Source organism: Micropterus dolomieu, linkage group LG04 (genome assembly GCF_021292245.1).
Source record: "Micropterus dolomieu isolate WLL.071019.BEF.003 ecotype Adirondacks linkage group LG04, ASM2129224v1, whole genome shotgun sequence".
NCBI lineage: Eukaryota > Metazoa > Chordata > Actinopteri > Centrarchiformes > Centrarchidae > Micropterus > Micropterus dolomieu.
In genome coordinates, this window is record NC_060153.1 from 2,531,841 (window position 1) to 2,539,520 (window position 7,680).

The 7,680-nt window shown below is 39.9% G+C and overlaps 2 long non-coding RNA genes across 2 annotated transcripts; one reads left to right on the forward strand and one right to left on the reverse strand.

The window, feature by feature from the left end:
- Nucleotides 1-1,012: 1,012 nt before the first annotated feature.
- On the reverse strand, nt 1,013-3,619 carry LOC123970154. The gene is made up of 3 exons (XR_006824889.1): nt 3,483-3,619; nt 3,350-3,380; nt 1,013-1,675 (listed from the first exon to the last, which is right to left on the reverse strand). It is a non-coding gene; the product is annotated as an uncharacterized LOC123970154 (long non-coding RNA).
- Nucleotides 3,620-3,690: 71 nt separating this feature from the next.
- LOC123970407 lies at nt 3,691-4,692 on the forward strand. The gene is made up of 3 exons (XR_006824965.1): nt 3,691-3,736; nt 4,125-4,271; nt 4,636-4,692. It is a non-coding gene; the product is annotated as an uncharacterized LOC123970407 (long non-coding RNA).
- Nucleotides 4,693-7,680: the final 2,988 nt, after the last annotated feature.

The following is a 7,680-nucleotide window of genomic DNA, read 5'->3' on the forward strand; positions in this document are numbered from 1 at the left end:
CACTGTGAGTGTGTAGTCATTGCAGTTGACTCTTTAATCAGATTTCAATTTATTGCAGCAGTACTCAATCTATGGTCTACGGGGATGACAGGAAGCCCCTTTACAGAATAAAGAATGCTTGAACTAAACTGGTTTAGGAAGCCACTTTATTTCTTATCATTCCTTCTGTAATAGGAGTGCATAATTATATAATTCTGTGTCAAGTCAACAACAAAAGTCTTCTCCGATTCGGTTCCTAACCTCATGTTAACACAGCAAACAAGCGATCAACAAGTCACTGCGAGTCCATTAATTTCTGATTGAGCTGAGCAACTGATGCGTGGAAGGTCAGAAGGTTAACAAGCTTGTCGGCTGAGAAAAGTTTGCAGACAAGTTGGGTGAACATTTTGTAGTCGCTGGGCATCAACAACCAATCAGACTTTCACGCTTCCTTTTTTCTGTGATTTAATTTGATGATACAATAGTTCCTCTCATTCATATTTATACATTTAAAGTTTTTTATTTCTCTAATTAGAAAGAATACAGATAAAAAGTGTTGAGGAACTGAAGCATGTGGGCAGTTTTGTGACATTTTGTTCAATTACACATTACTAAAGAAGACTGTATTGCTGCTGTAAAAACGCTGAACTGCACTCGACCAGTCCACTGTTAAAATCAGAACCTCTCACGCCGGCTACAACTGGTCAGAACAGAGCAACCCATCAACCATGTTGCTGACATTATGAATGTGGGGCAAGGACACAAACTTATCAAAAGGGGACCCGTGATCAAATACAGAACTATTTGGGTGCTTGACATAAAACGGTCTGGGGGCTCTTCATGTGGAGTGCTGCGAGTGGTACACAATCATTTCTCTTCCTCTTTTATTTTCATCTCTCCATCTGACAGCGCGTTCAAGTAGCTTTATATTACTCAACGATGTTCACTGCACTGACACACACACACACACACACACACACGCACACACACACACACACACACACACACACACCGAGGGAGAGATTGACAGAAAAACAGCCAGATACAGCTACTTGCAAATACAAGCGCTTACTGCTGTAATCCTATCAGACAGGGCTTGCTGGCTTCATGCGACCTATGAGAGGTCAACATGAACTGTGTGAACATGAAATGGGAAGAGACACAGATTACAAAGAATTAGGGCTGCAACGATTAGTCGACGTAATGGACGACGTCGATTATAAAAACTTGACGTGAAATTTCATATTCATTCATTTTCACAAGTCATTACAGAGATGCTGTTTAAGGGAGAGATACATTACATACATACAAGAACATTTCTGGTTGTGCAACAGCAATGCACTACATGGAATGCTAAGGATGCTAGTATCACTTCCACTGTCTGCCAAGACTACTCTGCTTTCATGCAAGGGGCGGAAAGCAATGGAGAAAGAAGCTAACGGCAGAAAGTTTTGTAAACTATTTCGTCACTAAATACACTTTTGAGCGGTTTTGAGGCAAGAAATCAACTTTGTAGGATTTGAATATTGGCAGTTTTATGAAAGTTGATGGCGAATCGAAAATGTGCTCAAATGTTTTCGAGGTTGAGAAGCTCCACAAGCGCCCGCAAGGTTAGCGGTGCCAGCCGGCCGGCCAGTCACGCCCTCAGAGCCCTCTGGTCTCAGTTATTCGGACCACTGCAGAAGCAACAACAGAGCTGCAGAGACAGAGGAAAGGCCACCACTGTAAGGTACTTTCAATGTGATTCTTTACAATCTGCGAAATGGTTTAAAGTAAATCAAGAAACATCTGGCTTGTGATTTAGCCTATGCAGAGCATTCTCCACTGAGTTACAGCCTAAAACTTATAAGCACTTTGGAAAAATAAACTACAGAAGTAGTATGAAAGGGGACTGTTGCTTTATTATTCTAAACAGACATTACATTGTTAGTGGACAGTTGTGGTTTTAGTACTTGCTTTTAATTTGCTTTTATTTTATATAATTCCAAAGCAAAAGTCTTTGTTAAGAAGTTAAAGTCTAGTTAGTATAAATCAGTGAATTATGGGAGTAGCCTACGCTGTCTTTGCTCCTAGTGTTCATTCTGAATAGTAAACCTTGTTTACTTAATGGTAACGTTAGCTAGTTAGGCTGTGTGTTGGAGATTGTAATCGCCAATTCACTTGAAAGATATTTAATTACTTAAATATGTAACAAAAGTAATCACGACTAGTCAACTAATCAAATAAATAATTGACAATTAGTCCACTACCAAAATAATCATTAGTTGCAGCCCTACTAAGAATCTGAAATTTTTACCTAAAAGAATACAACATGTGTGCTTTGTATATGGAAACCAACCCTGCTGGAAAGTCACAAAATTGTTTTAAGTTGTGTTGGGGTGACAATCACCACCTAAATTATGTTCAGAGGCAATGTTTCAGGAGTCCATTCTGTAGTTTGGTTTGGTTTATATAGGTTCTCAATGAACATTTTACTGAAATAAAATTTGTTAGACATGTCACAGATGTTACTTAATAACATTTCCTCATTATATATAATATATAATCCAGTTTACAGTACATTTCCTTCTAAACTGATTTACTGTTGCAAATTAGCTGTATATAAATGGCATTTCTGTGAGTTGTGAAGTCCCTCCTCCTAGTATCATAAACTGCTGTGCAGTGTTTTGGTCTTCAAACTCATGGATCCATGACTCAAACTAGCCTTTCTGTGTCATACCTGAAGCCACAGGCCCACATTAACACATTCTCTTGATAAGAATCTGACCAAGTCAAACTTTGATACTGGAGCCTACAGACAAACAGGTTTTGAGGTTTGATATGTTATTTTGTCACATAATGCAATTTATATACAGATTTTCAAACAGAGCATCAGAGTTTTTGTTAACATCTTTTCCAACGTACAACTAACTTTAATATGTGGTGCTGAAAACACATTAAGCATACATTTATTTTAAGCAGATTGTCTGGAATCTGAATATAGCTATAACATACATGTTTGGATGTAAGTAGTCTCATTAAAAACAAGTAAAAAAGCATCCCTCAGAATGACATTTTCCTTCACTCAGTCTTTTCTTTCCTCTCTGCTCATCTCCTTCTGTGTATAACGTGTGTACCAGCGGGAGTACTTGGTTCAGTTTGTGTTTTATAAACATTTGAGAACGCCCACAGCTCCCATGTGTAGGCGGATCCCTGTGCCCTCACCGTGACTCTGTAGACGTCTCTATATCAACACAGTGCAAACAACTTCAGAGTGCACACACATACACAGAGCCTCATCGGAAACTGTGCATGCATGCTGGTGTAAACACGTTATTGTCACCCATGTGTGCACACACACACAGACACACACACACACAAACACACTAACCTGTCAGTCGTCAGGAGGAAAGAACACCCACCTGAGACATGGAAGTGCAGGAAAACATTTCATCCTTATTACCTTGTTATTCTCTCTCTCACACACACTGTGTATTTCTGTATTTAGGCATCATCATTCTCACCTTTTCCCATATTTCTTTCTCATGAGGGGCCTCCCTCTGCCTCCCTCCCTCCTCAACTTAATCTCTCTCTCTCCCTTTTCTCTTCCTCAGTCTTTTCCCCCCTCAAGGTGTCTAAGCTGTGAGACATTTAATCGCCGCGGTAACGGTTTCATATCTGGAACAGAAATCAAATAATGCCAGATGATTTACTCCCCCTAGCAACCAGGGTGCACAGCCCTAGCAACCGACCCAGCCAGCAGGCCAGACCTAATCAGGTTGAAAATATTTCAATTATTGTGTTGATTCTTGGAGATGTGTGTGTGTGTGTGTGTGTGTGTGTGTGTGTGTGTGTGTGTGTGTGTGTGTGTGTGTGTGTGTATGTGTATGTGAGAAGATCGTCCTGCTGCATTTTAACGATGTCAGCCACTATTGATCTGAATACCAGAGGAGAATATAGAGGACATTAGAAAAGGAAAGAAACCGTGTTGTGTCATAGAAGTGATCAAGTGTTATTAGAAGTGCTGCTGTTATGATGGAGACATTAGAAAGATACAACAACACATGGTCATTCTGGCTTGGATAGTGTAACAGTTGGCATGCTCTGTGTGTGTGTGTGTGTGTGTGTGTGTGTGTGTGTGTGTGTGTGTGTGTGCGTGTGAGAAGGAAACGACAGAGTTGGCAAGCCTGAAATGACAGAGGATAGCCAAAGAGCGGGGACAGGATCCAAACTCCAGGGTGCCAAAGGACCAAATCGAGCTTTACTCCTCACTCCACTAAGCTTGTTGGTTGTGCTGGAGCTTTAGAGAAAGTGTAAGTGTGTTTGGATGTGTGTGTGGGTTGGCATTTATGCAGTTTACATGTCTGTGTTTGTCAGGGAGAGGGGTAGATGGCTGCAGAGGGGTGAGTTTTATTGAAGGTTTGCCCAATCAATCAATAGGTGTGCGTGTCTGTACAAGAGAGTGTCTATACTATGCTATACTATATATATATATATATATATATATATATACACACACATATATACATATACACTCATTTGCCATTTTATGAGGTACACCTAGCTAAAAGAAGTGCAGTCTAATACAACAGTCTTGTAAGAAATCTTCCATGCAATAATGTTATAATGTTTTACAGAGGTGCTGATTCAACTGTATGCTCATTTTGGTGGTTGTAGTTGTAGATATATAAGCCCAGGACCGGAGGGCTCTGCAGCGGGTGATTAAAACTGCTCAGAAGATCATTGGTACCCATCTCACAAGCATCAGTGATGTCAGTGAGGTGAGGTGCTTACGCAGAGCCCAAAGGCTGCTAAAGGACAGTACCCACCCAGCCACAGCCTGTTCACCCTGCTGCCTTCTGGGAAGAGATATAGACTGCAGAGCAGCTTTTCCCCCCAAGCTATCAGACTCTAAAGCTGATGATACATGGAGCAACTTTTAGAGCAATGGTGCTGGGCAATGTTGCCGTCAATGGTAATGAGTAAAGATTGCTACCGTAATCCCCTTCCCCCATCACTCCGCCACCCTCCCTGCACCACCGCTATCCGTTCAAAACATAGTCAGACTTGCCACCAGCAACATTGCCCAGCAACATTGCTCAAAAAGTTGCCCCGTGTATCATCAGCTTTAAACTCTAATTCATCCTCAGCACTGTTCCAGTGATGATAGTTTATTTCTGTTTACCATTTTTCATTTTATTAATGTATATTAATGTAATGTATATGGGAGTTACAAAACTCAATTTCACTCTATAACTTGTTATATTGTGACAATAAACCTACCTACCTACATACCCACCTAGATGTAGTTTGCTGTGCTGTTGAACTGTACTGTAATGTTATATAGAGAGGTGTTCTGTTATTTAGCCTAATACAAACAACTGTCAGTTAAACCGTTAAACTGGCAACTGAGTGTAAGCACATGTTTGAACTATATCTAACTTTATTGCAAACTAGTGCTGAAATTATTTTTTGATTAATGCATTAGTTGATTGACAGAATATCAATAGTCAACCATTTTGGTAATTAATGAATCCTTTAAGTCATAAATCAAGTAAAAATACCAAATATTCTCAGTTTCTTGCTTCTCAAAAGTGAGGTTTCACTGTTGCTGTAAATTTAATATATATTGGCTTGGGGTTGTTAGTCAGACAAAACAAGACATTTCAAGATGTCAGCTAGGGCTCTGGCATCGTGTTAAAAGGCATTTTTCTATATGATTTTTTTTTGCACTGAACATTATTTATGGACAAATGAATGGATTACAAAAGTAATCGTTAGTTGCAGTCCCAATGCAAACAATTATTTTTCTTTTTCCACGTTGTTTCTGCACTCTTAATTTACTATTTTGTTCTTCTTTAATTCTATAATAATGAGAAAAATAAGAGTGCAGAGGAACAATGCCAAAAGAAGAGGAAAGGGGAAAAAATGAAACACACTCTTATCTAATCTGCTTTTTCAACCTCTAATTCTCTGATGGTAATTATGCCTGACAATTGGCCTTTAGGGACGAAACAAGTCTTCTTCATTGGCGTTTGCTGTTTGGATGGAGGCAGGGGGGAGAGGGTGACAGCAGAAAGGCAGACATACAAACCACGAGACCGAAGCAGAAAAAGAGGCAAAAGGCTCAACAGAAGGAGAGAATGAAGACTGTTTGAATGACAGACAGAAATGGATGTAAAAATGGGCTTTTGAGAGATTATGAATTTACATATCTTAATAGAGAAATGCATGCTACGGCTCTCCACCAAAAAAAATAGCTGCACAACTCATCTTCAGAATTACAGAATGTATGTGACCTGATTGTGTGTGTGTCTGTGTGTGTGCGTGTGTGTGTGAGAGACATCTTGGTTGGTTTGTGTGAACCATAACAAACCTGTATTTTAAGAGTTGCTCTCCCCTCAAGCTATCATCGATGATCAACAATCTTTGAGTGATTTTACACTACATGCCATTTATTTCACCATTTTGAAGAGCTTTTCACTCAAAACAGACCTCAGTGCAGGAGGGAAACCAATTCATCGTCATCGTCGACCCAACTTGTTTTTTAACCACACTGAAGAGTTCAGTTCTGAAACATTCACAATTAACATTTAAAAAAGGTGACCGTTTTAAAACAATAAAAAAAGCTTTTGAAGAGACTTATAGTTACCTGGTTCCAGATCTCCAAAACGCCCACATCTCACATTTGACAATGATTCAAAAAGGTTTGTCGTTGCTGTGGGGAACTGTTGTTTTCTGTTTGGAGAAAGAACCAGTGTAACCTTAGTTAATTTAGTCACGTTACCAAGCTGTGTCAAGGTCAGACAACTCAAAGACGGTATTTCTACACACATCTACAATTTCGTTCAGCGAGTGTGTTCTATTCATTAACAGATGTTTCCCCTATTGTAACAACCAAGCCAATTAGAGCTTAGTAGGGCAGACTGTGAGTGGGGATGTATCTCGTCATCACCTGTCTAGCTAACACAGCCTTAGTGACGGCTGAAAATTACATGAGATCAGGCGGGTGATAGGCTATAGTCTTCAGGGGAAAACAGAATATTGTCCCCACAAACATCTACAGTATCAAAAAAGGCAGAGTCAGGCTAAATACGTTCTAACAAAATGGCTATTTACTCTGTATATCAGGGTAACTGCCCTGCATTCTTTGTGGGCAAAACATTAACATGGACAAGATCCTGTGCAATTTGTGAATATCTAAACCAACAACATTTTATTCCTCCTCTACACTTTTCTTCACTTTGTTTATTTGGCAAATGGTGTGATCAGCAGAGAAAAAAAAATGTTGGATCAAGAATGTGAAGGCTAAAGAGACAAAGGTCTATGAAGAGACAGAGTTGTATGTGAGGTTTTTGCTGGATAATGGAGAGGTCAAAGGAGAATAAAGTGTTGATGAGAAGACAGAAATGTCTGAGAGAAGACTCTTCTGCCAATCAGTGCCATAATCAGACTTTTCCAATTTCCTCTTTACATTACAAAGACCTCCAACCAGCTATGGGTAAGACTGCATCAGTATTTAAGTCTGTGCATGTGTGTGTGTGTGTGAGAAGGAGGGAGTGTGTGTGTATGTCAGTTGGAAGGGCAGCAAGGCGTAAAATTGAGTCCAGATTCATTAGGTTCTGTGAGCTGAGCTGCAGTTGGTTTAAGTGATACATTTCCTCTGGAACTGGAGGTGTGGAGGTGTGTGGGTGGATGGGTGTTGTGAGGGGAGTCAGTCGT